General features: G+C 43.9%; 1 protein-coding gene across 10 annotated transcripts in view; it reads left to right on the forward strand.

The window, feature by feature from the left end:
- GPHN (gephyrin) overlaps positions 1–16,367 on the forward strand; it is a 2,075,463-nt gene that overhangs the window by 1,371,244 nt on the left and 687,852 nt on the right. The gene's annotated exons all lie outside the window — the stretch shown is intronic.

The raw sequence follows: 16,367 nt of genomic DNA on the forward strand, positions 1-16,367 counted from the left end.
CTAGCAGCATTTGATATACAGGCCCTGGGCACACACAGTGCACTGTACTGGGGACTGACTAGTGACTCAAATATGGCACTAATGGAATCACCATTTCATAACCACAATTTACCGGGAGCACTTGCACTTTGGCACTGAACAGCAGTGGCAAAGTGCCCAAAGCTTCTAGACCAGCAAAAACGAAGTACAACACACAGCAAAAACACAGGAGGTAAAGGCAAAAATACAGGGGAAACCCATACGAATAATGCCAGGTCTAACACGGGGCATAAAGAGTAAATTGATGCAAAGAAGAGAAGGTTGATAACTATGCACTTTATCGTTTAAAATCATTGTATTGAATTGTGTAAAGTATACTTCGCTGGAAACGCACAAGCTTGTGTGGCTGGTTATCCTAAGTATTGAGGTTTTAGAGTGGTTATAGCCAGATGATCTGTAATATTGTGGTTCACGCGACTCAGCGTGAATCTGACAGAGGGCCTTTAGTATGTAAATAATGAACTAGTTTAACCTTGGGCTGATTCTCTGACCTTGGATTTATCATTTTTATCTTTTATATTTTTAATTTTTGGATGTAACTAATTGCATAATGTATTTGATGAACTTGTAATGCACTTTACATCTCATTAAGTATCGGAACATGAAACGTATGAGCAAATGGATACATTCTACCTTTATGGTCATATGACCGAATAAAGTTGAATGATGATAATATAAATGTAAACGCATTTGTTAGCAATTGGTATTCTTGCTGTCAAGCAGCAAACATTTGTAATGCAAGTGAAGAGACAGAATAGGGAAGTAAGATCATGATGTGTAAACATTATATTGTAGAGGTTGGGTAGTGGTTGGTAGTCTTTTCACTAATTGGCACACAAGGAACACAAAACCAATTCACCATGACTGCTAAACCTGTAAATATATCTTATTAAAAGAACTTAAATGAATGTGTGGAGCATTTCATTTGACATTTTGTGAAATGCTCAGATTCGCTTAATTTGTTTGAAAGCAGGAATATGAAATGTAAAAAAAGGCCAGAAATGGAGTCATTCATTTGGGACGGAGTTTACCCCTACCTTAATAAACACAATCTGTTTCAGTCACAACACAGTTCTAAGAGAGTCTCTGTTCTATCCCTAGTAGCAATGGCACAAGCAGCAAACAGTTCCCCAGAGAAATGTGTTTCTGTTGGATACTTCTAACCCAGGCACCAGACTGGATCCAAAAGATTTTTCCGCGTAACCCCTGCATGCCAGTAGGTGGCATCATGTGGCCCAGTGTCGACTCCACTCTGCCCCAGAAAGTGGGAGCTAGAGCCACATATAGGAGCGACACCCAGGTGCTCTGGAGTTAGTCTATTCTTTCCACACTTGTGTATGGGGAAGCGGAGCTAACGCCTAGCTTTTCTCGTCAGTGAAGAATCCAGAATTAATTAAGTGTGCAAGAAAGCCTGTTTCCTCCTAAAAAGTACAGGATTTGAGCCATGTAGGGACTATCTCAATTGGATGTCTATGACAGATCCCCATGAGGTGTACATCTTGTTTTTAGGTGTGGGACATAGCTCCAGGTCATGCAAAGTGTTGCCTAATGCACCCAAAGTCTATCCAGGAATGCAAAGCCGAGCATTATGTCTCTGAACACCTCGGGAAGCCATTTAAGGCCCAGTCCCGCTCTAAGCCAAGAACGAATACTCGTTGCTGCTCTTATGCCTTGGGGCTGTTCTTATGACATGTTGTTATCGCAGTTCAAAGCCAAAAAAGCATAAGAAGTTGAGGCGGGCCTCGTCCCAGCCTTGCCACTCTCCTTCTTAGATGCCAAGATGCTCCTCTGCCTCGGTCCCAGGCCCCACCTGAAGAGCTGATTCAGCAGCTGATCCCGGTGCAACTCGAATTTCCTGGGCCATCAACTACACCACAACAGAGAGAGCCTACTATGGAGGCCATACTTCAAATCTTCTGCCTCCTCTGACTCACCATTGGGCCCCATGCGTACGCGGTGTCCTCCGTTCGGGTTATCATCAGCTGGTCGGCCCTTGGTGCCATCCATGCCTCCTAAACCCCTTTCAGATTCAGCTCGTACTTTCAAGGTGACTCCATGCCCAGCACCACAATCCATGACGGTTCCTGCTACAGTCACCTTGGCCTTGTCAATGCTGGAGGAGTATGCTGATCCCACTGTCCTGTGGATTTCCACCTGAATCTAGAGAGCTGCGTCCTGACACAGTTTAAAAGTGCCCGGCCTCAGTACAATCTGACTGATAAAACCGTACCCCTGTCTAGGAGCTGCTGTCCAGTACTCCATCAACTTTTTGGATCGGATTCTGACCAGAATCAACCAGCTTTTGTTATAAATGGTGATGGTGGGGATGAGTTTTCCACACGTTATGATGAAGACGATTTTTATCTGGACCTACAAGAGGCCAGTAGGTTGCACACTTCACCTTATACGGGCCTGGGTTCCCTGCCTCACCCTACCACAGAAGAGTCAGCCTCTTTCCCTGAAGTCTTCAGACAAGCAGCAGTTCTAGATTTGCTGTTGCTTTCTATTGAGGTGAACACTAACATCCTCATGGACATTTAAGAAACCGGATAGACATCTGATCCTTTACTGCCATTCAATGATGATGCGACCAGCACCCACATCGGGACCTTAAGCTACACCCTTCTCCTATGCATCTGTGAACAGACAGAGGGCATGACACCACAGACCCACTCCTAATATCCCACTTCTACCTGCAGGATAAACCCCATTTCTTTTCCTACGATCCTCCAAACAGCAAGTAAAAATGAATCGAGGCATTTAGAAAGAGGATGTTCTTGACAGTTAGCCCTGCCCTTAGGTCAGGAAACACCCAGATGTTTTCTGAGTAGGTATTCATATGTTTACAAAGACGTTGGCAGCATTCTCAGAAGAATTCCTCACCAACTTGGAACAGACCATTCACGATGACCAGTGTGTGGTCAAGTATGTTATACATATGGCATAACAGGCTGCTTAAGCAGAGCAATTTGGAGTAGTGTGGTGGTCCGGCATGATGCATGGATGAGATCCACTGGCTTTTCGGGCATTGTTCATTTATCATGCATTGATATTCCTTTTGTCCGGTCTTGCCTTTTTGGTAAGGAGGCCAACTCTGCGCTCAAGCGCTTCCAAGAACGTTGAGCGACTGTGTGCTGCCTTGGACTCTCTAAACCCACAAGGCAGTATCCCTAACAATGTTGCCCCTTTTGAGGCATCACTAGGGGTCTCTCCTACAAGCAGCATCAAGGCCCATCACCCCAACAGCAGGCACCCCAGTCTTTTTGGGATTCAGCAGACAACATCCAGGGTCACAGGGACAGCGAACCTCTCAACCTCCAGCACCTCCCGGCAGAATACTCAAAGCGACTTTAGCTTTGCCTTAGTGGCACATGACAACTCTATGGTAGGCAGAATCAATCATTTTCTCCACAGGTGGCAAGCAATTACATCCAGTAGGTGGTTCCTTCAGTGCAACAGGACTACACTCTGCCATTCTTTCCATCCCACCTCATCTTCTACCCACATCAGAGTGGCTTTCGGAGGACCAGTTGTCCATTTTGCTGCAGGATGTGCTGGCCCTTCCAGAGAAAGGAGCCATAGAGAACGTCCCAGCCTTGGAATTCGAAACAGGGTGTTAATCCTGTTATTTCCTAGTGCCAAAAAAGGACGAAGGCCTTTCTTCCTATTTTAAATCTTTGACCTCTCAATTTCTTCCTGTGGAAGGACAAATCCAAGAGGCTTATGCTGGCCCAGGTCTTTTCTGCCTTGGATCCAAGAGAATGGATGAAAATATTGGATCTGCGGGACGCATATTTCCATATTCCCATTCCCCAGGCCTACAGGCACTACCTCCTGCTCAAGGTGGGCCAAAAGCATTTTCAGTATTCTGTGCTTCCTTTCAGCCTCATTAGTGCCCTCAGGTGTTCATAAAGGTAAAAAGACAATATAAGCTATTGCAGCACACCCGTTTTACCTGTTTGTCACATATGAATAAAAACCATTCAGACAAATTTGATCAAATCAGTATTGCACATAACAAACAAACAGTCTAAACCAAGTTCAACAATTAACAAGTCCGTGTCACCTTCTCAAACTGGTGAGCAACAATAAGGGGGCAGATCCATAATAAGTCTGTACCCTATAGACGGAGGTTATCCACAGCACGAATGGCAAGAAATGGATCTGCCCCCTTATTGTTGTTCACCAGTTTGAGAAGGTGTATACCTACCGACTTGTCCGATGCCTTGTACATAGAGGTGACAGAACTCTCTAGAGGATGATATAATTAATTGTTGAACTTGGTTGGTACTGTCTGTTTGTTATGTGCAGTACTGATTTGATCGAATTTTTCTGAATCGTTTTGATTCATATGTGAATCTTGATTTTGTCTTGAACTTATCCTATATTGTTGTTGGGCCGACAAACACGTAGAAAGGGTGTGCTGCAATAGCTTATATTGTTTTTTACGGATATGCATGTTATTTTATAATGTGCTAAAAGCACCTCTTGGTAGTAGATGTCGTAAGCTGCCCTAGCACCCCGGTGTAAATCTAGCATCAATAGCATTACACGCTTATTACTGCCAGCCCAGATAGATACATATGGTCCCCATTTGATGTGCAGTTTCTCCCTCAAAGGGAACACTACTACCTACCTTTTTTTGTCTACGAAGTGTTCATAAAGGTGTTGGCAGAGGTCCTGGGGTACCAGTCTTCCTCTACCTTGACAACTCGCTGTTAAAGGCAGGCTCACCTTTTTTTTTCTTCGAGGAGGAGGAGCGAGGTGGGGGTGGGACGTTTTGTATTCTTGTTCGTTGTATTTTCTGCCTAAATTACATGACAATATTATGCCGGGGTGTCACCCGATGATTGTGGAGCACGCTGGCTCGTTTGTTTCTTCTGTGGATAAAATCAAGAAAAGAAATGTAAACCAAATGCAGGCTCACCACAGTCAATTGTTGGCCAGCAGCAAACTAAGGCAAACCTCCTTACATTACTGGGATTCATGATCAATGTGCCAAAATCACCCCGGGCTCCTACAGAGAAGCACCCTTTCTTTAGAGCTCCACGGTGCACTTTTGGGCGTCCCCTCCAGATCAGTGAGCCCAGAACATGGCTATGATTCAGAAGTTTCGGCCTTGGTCCTGGGTCTCAGTGAAGGTGGTTCTGATGCTTCTTGGCCTATTGGCTTTCTGAATCCTGCTCGTCCATCATGCCAGATGACACATACAGGGCCTGCAGGGGGATCTGAAGTCTGTGAAACCAGCACAAACACAATTGGACCAGCAACAGATCCCTTCCACAACCCCCATCAAGAACTGACTGCGATGACAGATGTTCCACTGTTGGGTGGGGTTTTGAACTCATGCCTGCAAACCTGTACCTCTATGCATGGATACTGAGTGGTTGTAGTTGACTAGAGCAGCCTTTCTACAGAAAGTTGTGACTCCCTTTTACTTCAGTCCCTCCCTCTGCCAATGTGTTTCCCCCCCACCTCACCCCTTGAGGATGAACTTATTTTACAGATCATTGCATTCTGGAAATTGTGGTCTTAATTGGCTTCAATTGATCAGTGCATTTGATAGCAATGATCTGTAAAGGGAATATTCAGCACTACAGACATAGAACTTAGTTTGGCTATGGTAAATCTAAGTTTGTAATATAGCAATTTGAAAGAAGTGAAGATACGCAAGTGTAGTGTGCGACTATAGCATATAGCCCGATGATGACATGGACATGCAGAAGGCACCACATTTTACTAATGGCAATAACTCCAAAGAGCGTTATGATGTACTTACCGTAGGCATGGTACCAGCACTCTGGATGCTAGATTTGTATAATTCCTTATATGCGCGCCTTCCTATGTGGGGAGCAGTTCTATAACAAACGTAAAATGCAACCACAACATTTCTGTCTGGCCCATTGAAAGAAGGTACGGCTGCCTGCACACTGCTAGGTAATGTGGCAATCGTTAAGTGCTTGTGTCTGGCGGAAACCATGGCTAGTAGTGATGCAGTTTTTTTGCCCACTGCTCACCACAGGCCTATCCTGGTCTGCAAAACCTCACCAAGCCTCTTTGTGCTTCACCAAGAATTCCACTTCAGTCTACGAGGCTGATGGCTGCTATCATTCACACTTCTACCAACACCTGGATCTTGAGAAGAAACCCCAAGTGTAAGAGAAATAGGTGGCAAAAAACATGCAGGAGCACTGCATGAGGAAGTTTGACCACAAGCCGGAGCATCCCAGCTCTTCTGTTTATTGAAAATTCACTGTCTAGAAACAAACATGTTCTTTTTCTCGATATCAGTAGTATTGATGCTGCAGTGACCTCTGGTGGTCAAAACGGAGGAAGGCAGCTTCCGAAGAGTCACTTGCCGTTATGGTCTTCGTACGTGAGGACAGTTGGCTTCGGCATACATGGACTGGAACCTAATCCATGAAACAGAATGATCTGAGGGTTCTAAGGAGTATGCAGTGGTGCGATGTGTGGGTCACATGAAAGAATCTGCAAAGAACGATTCAGAAAGCAGCAGACATTTGTCACAATTGTTCACTGTGCGCTATTAGTGCAATGTACATACTCTATCTTGCAGCACTGTGGACCTATGGTTACCAATTCTTAAATATAGATAGAGCAGGGTTTGGCTTCACCTAGCGGAGTAGTTCTCATGCTATTGGCTGTTTGGTGTATCATTTCTCCTTCGATGAAGTGCTTACTTGGTAATGCACAGTGGACTCTTTAGAATCTCCAAAGTACTCTGACTCCTCATCACATTGAATTATTTGGACTTTAAATTAATTGTTTACTGAAAAAAAGATTTGTTTCCTTATTTTTTTGTAATGAGTCTAAATGAAAGCCCGACCTATTGGCTTTGCTAGTTCCTCATAGAAACAGTTTTCTTCAGTTGTACCTTGGTTCAAAGGTGAAACATGCAGAACATAAATGATCCCACAATATTCACTTGTATTGGGCTTCGTGTCCTTATAAAGTCATTGTGACAGCAGCTCTGCCGCCTCTTACACAGGTAGAATTGTTGTAACTTTTTTTCCTTGAGGACCTGCTCATTATTGAGGTGCAGCGACTGGTGATCTATTTATGAAGACAGTCTGATGATCCTTGTGAGAAACTGGGCTTTTGGTAGAGAAGGGTGAGAACTCTTCTCAAGTATCAGCCACAATCCCTGTCAGTGTGAACCACAAAAGTCACTAAATTAAACTGTGCTTAACCCTCTGGTAGCTTGGCACAGTGGCGTAACAAAAGTTGAGGGGTCCCCCATGCAAGGTATACAGAGGGGCACTCCTTTGGATTTAATCCGGAGTTCTCAGGCCTGAGTAGGCTCACAGCAGCTTTGGGACAGTGGTGTAACAAAAGTTGAGGGGGCCCCCCTGCAATGTATAGAGTTGGGCCATCTTTCGGATTTGATCCAGAGTTCTCAGGCCTGAGTACTGCGCCGAGGGGGCTCACAGCAGCTTTGGGACAGTGGTGTAACAAAAGTTGAGGGGGCCCCCCTGCAATGTATAGAGTTGGGCCATCTTTCGGATTTGATCCAGAGTTCTCAGGCCTGAGTACTGCGCCGAGGGGGCTCACAGCAGCTTTGGGACAGTGGTGTAACAAAAGTTGAGGGGGCCCCCCTGCAATGTATAGAGTTGGGCCATCTTTCGGATTTGATCCAGAGTTCTCAGGCCTGAGTACTGTGCCGAGGGGGCTCACAGCAGCTCTGGGACCCTCCTGCAGCTCAAGGCCCCCGCACCAGGGGGCCTGCGGGGGCCAGTGTTTGCACCTGGCTTGGCACAAAAGCGGTCAGGCTGAACCTAGAGACAATGTATAAAGTATTTATGCAGTACACAAACAGTAATACATTGAAAACACAGCACAAGAAAAATCACATAACAATTTAGAAAACTTGAATTAATTATTTGACACTATAATGACAAATATCCAATTAATAGAACTGGAAATAGGCAATTCCAAAGATTTTAGGTAAGAAGTGCGCCTAAAACCACAAAGTGCCACTCAAAGTTATCTCATTGTGCTAAACAGGGTGAAAGCCACAAGTTCAGGCCGACTGCGATGGAGCCAGGTCCGTCCCACTGAAAAATGTACCCTTTCAAAGTCCAGCATGAGGTGTCCATTTCGCGATGGAGGAGGTCACAAGGAACAGAAGGAGCGTTGTGGATGGTCATCGTTGTAGCGCTAAGAGGACGGGCGTCATAGATGGTTTTCGCTGTAGAGCAAATATCCTGTTGGGCTTCGCGGACGGTCATTGCTTGAGCTGTCGATGCTATAGGGTGAAGTGCAGATCTTGCGTTGCCGGTCATCGCTGGTGTTCGCAGTGGCACAAAGAGTTACTGTAACTCTGAGCAGAAAGTCAGTCAGCGGGCTCTTCAAGTCACCTCAGGTAGCCTGGAATTAAGGGAGCAGGTCAAGTCTTCCTTCTCAGGCAGAAGGGCAATCCTTCTACTGTAGTATCCACAGTCTAGGAGTGTATTGAAGAGATGGTCCAATATTTATACCTGGTGCCTGCTTTGAAGTGGGCGAAACTTCTAGATTTCGCCCCCACAAGCAGTAATTTTACCTCTTACTAATTATTCAAACCTATTTGTGGTGAGGGCACCCCATCCATATTAGTGCCATGTCTGCATAAACTGACAAGTACTTTCATTCTGGCATTGTCTATGCAAAGTAGATCTTCTCTCTAATGCATGATCCTGCAGAAAATTCTCCCTTCTCTTTCTATACCTTGGCATTCCAGGGGAAGGAAAAAAAGAACATTCCATCATATATCAATAGGTGAGACTGTTCAATGTAGCTTGGTTAATATGTATGAGATTTTCTACAGATTCTCAACTAAAACTCCAACTTCATACCATCATAAAGTTCTTACTTTAGTTCATAAATGTAAGCAAGCAAAACGTCAGGAACTGATGATACCTTATAGAAGAAAAATGATAGCATTCATTCCAAGGAGAGAAGTGCCAACAAAATCTCAAACATTAGAGAATATGATTTAAATTACAATTATACATTGTTGAATCGTCATCCATTTACTGGTTCTTCCTCTTTCATAATTACGAATATTACCAATTCCTGCGGTCTAACCATTGTTAATGTTTTATAAATTAGTATTTTGGGTTCTAAATTCAAAGGAAATGCAGAATCACTCCTTTCTACCTTGACTTTTGTGAGGCTTTACTACAATATATGAGTTGTCCTTACAACATTATGTGACTGCTGTTGAGTTAATTCTTCGATCATCTTCATTCAGGAACTGCTGAGGAGGTTGTTTCCAAGAGTTAAATCTTATTAAATTCCTGATGTATTTTCTCAATTTCACTTAACCCCTTCCCTGCCCATGAAGGAACCACGCCATCATGGGTGCCGTGTGCTCATGACTGCGTGGTTCCGTCATGCTGTGGTTGCTCCCCCACAAGCGGCACTGATTCCCTGCCTGTGTGGGCGAATTAGTGAGTGGGCGGAGTCGTGACGGAACCACGCCATCAAAAGCACAATGCGCCTGTGGCTCATGAAAGCGCGGTTCCGTCACAGTGCCTCAATTAGATACAGGGTTGGTGCAATAATTGAATACCTGGAAAGAGTTGTACTTAAATTCTCGGGGAACTAAGTCTAAGAAAATTGAGGCTGTGTGTTTTTAATTAATTAAACTGCACTGGTGACTAGTGGAAGTGTGGTTTCCGAACTCCAATTATTGCCTGAATCCCAATATTGTCTGCACCCCAGTTTTTACCTTTGGCAGTTTTGCTCTGGGATCTCTTGTTGATATAGCAATAAGAGACTACTCATCAATAAAACATTTATTAGCAGCATAAAAATTAGAATAGAAACTTCGACCATTTTATAAATTGCCTATCATATCAATAACTGAGTTCTAGATCCGAAATAAAATTAAAAAAAATAATTACAGAATTGTTAATAAAACTGACACAGGGAACGCATACATTTTCCATGAAGGCTCATATACAGAATCACAAATCTCTCTAGATTCTAAGTTTCAAACTCATATAGAGTACTGACAGCATCCCAAGCGAGGAAAAGAAAGTCTGAAACTAATAGTTTTCCTTGTACAGGCTCTTTAGAATATTGTTTTTAATTATGCAGTTTGGAGGTTAATAAATAAAGTTTACACCTACACCTTCCCTGACACATTTTTAATCTTTATAGGGCCCCAGTCACTTCTCCCATAGGGCGGTATACAAACCCCTAGAATACCCCTGAAAAGCTTCAAAAGAGAGCCCTCTGTGGTTATCTCTTGTGTATCTTCAGTGAGAATGGGCCCGATAATGAAGCATGCTACTTCGCTGGATTAGGGCCATTGTCATTTTTAGGAAATATCTATAGTAAGAGAGTCTCTGGAGGAAAATGAGAAGTCATCCCTGAACCTCAAAACAGGGGATTTTGTGCACAATGCATGCATAGCAATTAATAAAACTGCAGGTTCAGCATGGTATGACCATGGTTGGGTCCCATTGGCACATCAAAATTAACCACATAATTATTAAAGTTTCTACCGCTTGCTCCCTCAGCAACTGCCCTCCAGAGATGTACAGCCTATCATGAAACATTGCTCAAACAATAGCTCATAGAATTATGTTCTTATGCACAGCTGCATCGGAACTTCCTGCTGAAATCCTTCAACTTGATACATCAGGTACATGATGGAAAACTTAATTCCCAATACACCCTTTCTAGTATGATCACCCCTTTCTGTGCTCTGTGAAAAGTATGGAGGGAGATGGCTTGCTCCAGGTCACTGATTGGAGGGGGGAATGACAGGAGCAAGACAAAATGGACACCAAAAACTACATTTATTTTAAATTAATGGTGTCTCACACAAAAATGTGCCTCTCACCAGTGGCGGCTGGTGACATTTGAAAGTGGTGTGGCGTAAAATGATTAGCATATAGCACCGTAGCAAGTGAGCTCGAACAACCTGAGGGGGGATCGGGGAGAATGTCCCCCCGAGAAATTTTAGAGAAAAATAGTGGAAAAATTGTGCATTTTCAAGCAAATTTGAGAAAGCAGGAAGGTTAATGAAGCAATTGTGAAAGTGTAGTTATTACATTAATAAAGAGAGGTCATATAACATAGGTAGCTGCTGGAAGGTGATTTGTGGAAAGGAGAAGATCTCTGTGAATAAATTTAGGAGGTGATTTGTGGAAAGGAGGAGATATTTGTGTTGTTAGAAGAGTGATGATCAAATAATCCAAAGGACTAGACGAAAACACCAAGGAATGTAAATAGACCCACCACAACTATGGATTGTACACCCAAGAGTGGTATGAGCAGGGTGACTACTACCAGGAGATCTAGAAGGAGTGACCAGGGGCAAAGGAAATGAATCTGTCAATGACATGCTGGTCACACTTGGTAGTAAGTCACAGGTGCAGTGGAATGGTTGCCTAGGTCACAGGCTGCTGAGATATTATAGAGTCCACCTTGGTTATGGTGAGCTGTGACGAGGAAGCTGCACGCCTGTGTGTGAGTTATCTAGAGTGGGGTGGAGTTGGAGGGTTCAGTCGTTGGAGAAAGGCACCAGAAAATGTGACCCACATGAACACTGGGCGCCCAAGAAGCATGAGGGGTGAGGAATTTGTGTCAGGGCGCACAGTTCTTAGGATCCTTACTAGCTGTGTAAACCAACATGATGGGCACCCCTACAGAAGGTAATAAGGGGTATCTGAGTCTCCCATATGTCTCACAGATATTCATTGGCTGTGGGCTAAATCGGGGCCCTATGAAGGATTGGGGGCCCTCCGAAAGGTTTGGCTCCCCCAATGCACCACCAGTGCTGCAGGGGCCTGCGTTACACTCTTAATCCTTGCTACCACGGCCCACACTTCTCTGATGCTTATGGATATTGGTAATTATCACAAATGTGAACTGCTACAACATCAAGATCACAAAAGATATTTCTCTTCTGTATATATTACCTCTTGGCTTGCTTGTAAAATTATCATTTTTCCTCCAGTTCTACCCAGTCAATCGGCTGTTTGTCAAACAGAACAATATCGTCAAGTCACTAATGGCCTACAGGCTTCTTAGTTTGTTCTGCCAATTTTCCCTGGGCAGGGCAGTAGATTGTGTAAGCGAGTTCAATACCTCTCCTCACTCTGTTATCTATTTCAGTTCTAGCCCATTCCAACACGCCATCATCTTAAGGTGGGATTGCTAAAACATGGAGAGTGGGATGTAGTACTGAAATAAAATGGATAGAATTGTAAGTTTAGTTTGAAAAAAACCAAAAGCGAAGTTCTTTTATTCCAAAGATATTTCATGAGCTTTGCAACACCCCCAAGTGCACACCCAAAGGGAGAACTCCCTAACACTATAAGCGCTAAGGTTGTATGCCACGCTGCATATTTTTTTCTTCTCACAGCAGAGTTTATTTTTATTAGAACAATATTATGAGTTTGTTGAGTGATGGCTATGCGTCTATTCATTTCCTGCCGAAATAATAACCTTTATTTATAAATAAGCTACCTAGAAGTGAATTGTAAAGTGCAATTTAGGTGCACATGTATCTAAAATAATATATTTCTACAAATACTGCATTTTGATTTTCTCACAGAAACGGCGGAGTACACTTTCAATAGCAGTTTTGAAAAAAAGTTTTAGACTCAGAAGGGTTAATATTTCTTCGGACATAGAGGATTCTGAGCAGTAAAAACTGTACAGGATAAGTGCTCCCTAAGATACCAGACCACAGGCTACAGATTTCTGCACTGCCACTTCAGTAAAACCGAGTCCTGGATAAGATTGTGTGTGACCACCTGTTTAATCCTTAAGTGCAGGCGCACTGTTTACCCAAGCTCCACTAACTAGGGGAAATATCGGCTGCGCTGCAACTGATGAAGTGAAATCTCCTAATACCTTCATGCATTAATAAGAAAGTGACTTCTTTTTCCGTTAACTCAGATACTGAGAATAGCAATTACAACTTTCACTAAAATGTTTTTTTGTTCCTAAAAAATAATCCACAAATTAAAACACACACCAGCTTATATATGCAACATGAACTCACACTGCAACCATACAAACGATACTAAGTTGACATATTTGCAATATGATTTTAAGAGTGACTTTTTAATGCTTGTTGGATTCAGTGTCCGTTTAGGGCTGTTTTCAGTTCCAGTTGCACTGTGGGCCTATCAAAGACCTCTACCTTGATAATATTATAGAATTCATGCCATTTTGTCAGTCAGCCAGTCCAACACACCTTAAACGGCAAAATATGCTCTAAATAAGGAGTGATTAGTGCATCTTTGCAGAACACAAACTGACGAAATATAAGTTTTGATTGCAGTACCAAAGTCAGTTCTGCTCATTTTCGACTTTAGAAGGACTGTGCATGAACAGCCCTTTCAGGATTAGATTAAACCTGTGATTTTAGTACCGATTGAGTTGGAGGATATTATGCCCCAATGGTGCACCGCTACTGCAGTATGGATCTGTGTTTGACAGGATTATAGATTAGAATTCTGACAGGTCTACTAAGCCCTTCATCATGCTTAGGCCGGTAAAATCCTTACCATTGATTAGGGTAGCAATAACAACAGCTGTTATTGCAGTGCCAAATACTGCTCAGGGTGACCAGCGCACTACATTACATCAATGCATCATGATCTATGATGCTTCACGTTGGTCTAGTGATCGAGGGTGGATTCTTACCATGTGACCACAAGTAAAGAAAAGAAACCTGCTTAGCATGATGACATGGACGGAAGCGGGCCAATAGTACGCTTCCTTCACCTTTGCTGCGTGTTGTTACTGTACACGCACCCGCTATAACATAGTTAATGTTGTGTGTTAAATGTAGTACATGAATGTGCTTTACGTTTGTGAACCCTGGAAGGGCACACTCCATTGGAAACTACAACAGGTGACACCAGCGTGTGATGAATCTGAAGTGCGCGCAAAACAAGATGCCCCATCACCATTTTCATTAAAAAATGAACAAAAAAGAGTAAATCTCGGAGGGAAAGTTCACTGCGTAGTTTGGGAGCTGACAAAAGAAACGAAACCTGGAAGGTACTCAGGGAAGACGGGGCAGGAGAAGGAGACACAGCAGAGCAGCACAGACGGTCTGGGGAGAGGAACAGATACATGGGGAGTCAAAGAGGGAAGGGAAAGCACAAATAAAAAGCACAAAAAAACGGAATCCACAATGTAAAGAAAATGGTAACCATTTATTAAGAGAAGTGCAAGAACAAAGAGGTAAAGAAAACGAGGACGAATAAGCATGTTTAATAAATTGCATTACTTACAGGCTTGTGGCATTACAAGGCGCCCCACAGCATCCCCTGTCCCAGAAATGTAAAAAATACCCAAGAGCCAGCAGCGCCCTCTCAACCGAAGCTGCCGAGCCTGCCGTGGTAACCAAACCCGCGTGCTGCCTTTCCTCAAATAAGTTTCAAAATAAAGGCGGGGGCAGAAAGCCTGACAGGCTGCAGCGAGGCTGGGAGTTAACATGTCGTGCCTAATAACTTCTTGACAAAGTTGACAACCTCTTTCACAGTCACGGTCGCCGGCCGGCATAGGTGGGTGGGGGGTTGAAATGGGGTCGTCTCGCCGACCGGGTGGGGTTTGGCGGGAGGGGTTTAATGAAAAAAGATATAAATTAAAACTTACCGTCCCGTGCCATCTTCTAAATGGGTCCGACTTCTGCACCACCCACGCGCGGCACCAGTGCTGAACTCTGCGCAGTGTATTTACTCAGCCAATCCTGGCGCAGCTTAACAGTGCCACTGCGCCAGGATTGGATAACGAGCAGGGTGAATACTGCCCATGTGAGACCCGGGACCCCCAGGTCCCTGCCTGTCTGCGAGTAGAGGGGGAGGGGGGGAAGGGACTACCGCCTGTGCGCATGCGTGGACCAGTCGTGAAAAAGGACTATGCCAAAATGCGCACACACTGTGCTGCCTGCTGCGCTCCTATTTCTACTAAGCTGGCGCTGTCACTCACTCCCGCAGCCCCGCCCCCACACCATTCCGTAATGTCCGATTCTGCTTGATTCGTTATAGGCAGCTGGCTCTCATTGACGCACGCACGCAGACTGTGAGTGCGCTTCTTACAATAATTTATTTTTGAATCACTGCACTGCACATGGCGTGACGACGGTGGCTTGTGGGGCAACGCCCCAACGCCCCCAATGGACCCACCGCCACTGCCTCTCACCCACTCGCACTGAGCACCAAGTACAATTTGGGTTATCATCAATTGTGTTACATTGCTCCTTGCAGTGCTGTAATAACTGAAAAATTATTTCTTTTGATTTGTGTTTCTTTCCCTTTGTACTCCTACATTAAATATGATGCCACTCGCACATATGTGAAATACCAAAAGACGCTCCTTATCTCCTTGTGATAATGTTTCATACATATCTTAACTAATTGTCTCTAAATTATACCAGTTGGGATACCATATGTTACTTGCATACTCTATACCCCAATCCCAACGTGGTTGAAGGGTTTACTCCTGTTGCTTTCACATCACACAAAAAGTGGCATAACTATACTACAATCAAGTCATTTTCAAGTGCATCATCATTAGTTCATAATTTACTAATATACGCATCATTAAAATTATTTGCATTAAAAATGTATCACCCACAATTGCACAACAACTTCTACATAAGCGCCTGTGAATATTCCCTTTGTGCAGCCCTCGTTTTATTCTGTTTGTCGCCTGCCCAGTGGTGGGTAAAAGTATAACTGGAGAAAGTGCTATTTTTCTTTTTTCAAATCAATTTTTATTGACGGGTACAATGCATCTCATAATACAATGAGTAACATGTCTGAACATAGGTTTAGTTGGCATTTGATATAGGCAAAGATATGGAGTTGGAGTAGAGTGTGAGTTCAGGATCGTGGAGGCCCTATGCCAAAGTGCAGGGTGCCGATATGCATATGTTGTAGCGTCATTTGGTCTTTAAGATAAAAGATTGAGCCAACCTAAGCTATCGAAAGAACATCTAGTTCCTACCACCCCAAACTCACAGTACAGCATTTTCAAACCTGCCAACTTAGGTCGTCCGTATCTAAGTTCAGATATGTGATCCCAGACGGATGGGAGGAGTACACAAAAGTAATGCGAGTTGTGTGCTGGTGTAGTCAGGGGTGAATAGGGGGGCTGGTTATCTTCTATGGTATGGGACGTAAATTCTTGGAGGATTAGGTCCCAGTAAGTTGGTAGGGGGAATTCCCGTAACTCACGAGATTTCTCCCATGGAGCTTTGTGCTTTCTGTTTGCGCCCCTTTACTGGCCTCTGCGAGCCAGTGCTGGATTGAGGTGGAAGTGGCCGACTTCTACTTTGCTGCTATTGCCCT

The sequence above is a fragment of the Lissotriton vulgaris genome, chromosome 9, assembly GCF_964263255.1.
Source record: "Lissotriton vulgaris chromosome 9, aLisVul1.2, whole genome shotgun sequence".
NCBI classification, from domain to species: Eukaryota; Metazoa; Chordata; class Amphibia; order Caudata; family Salamandridae; genus Lissotriton; species Lissotriton vulgaris.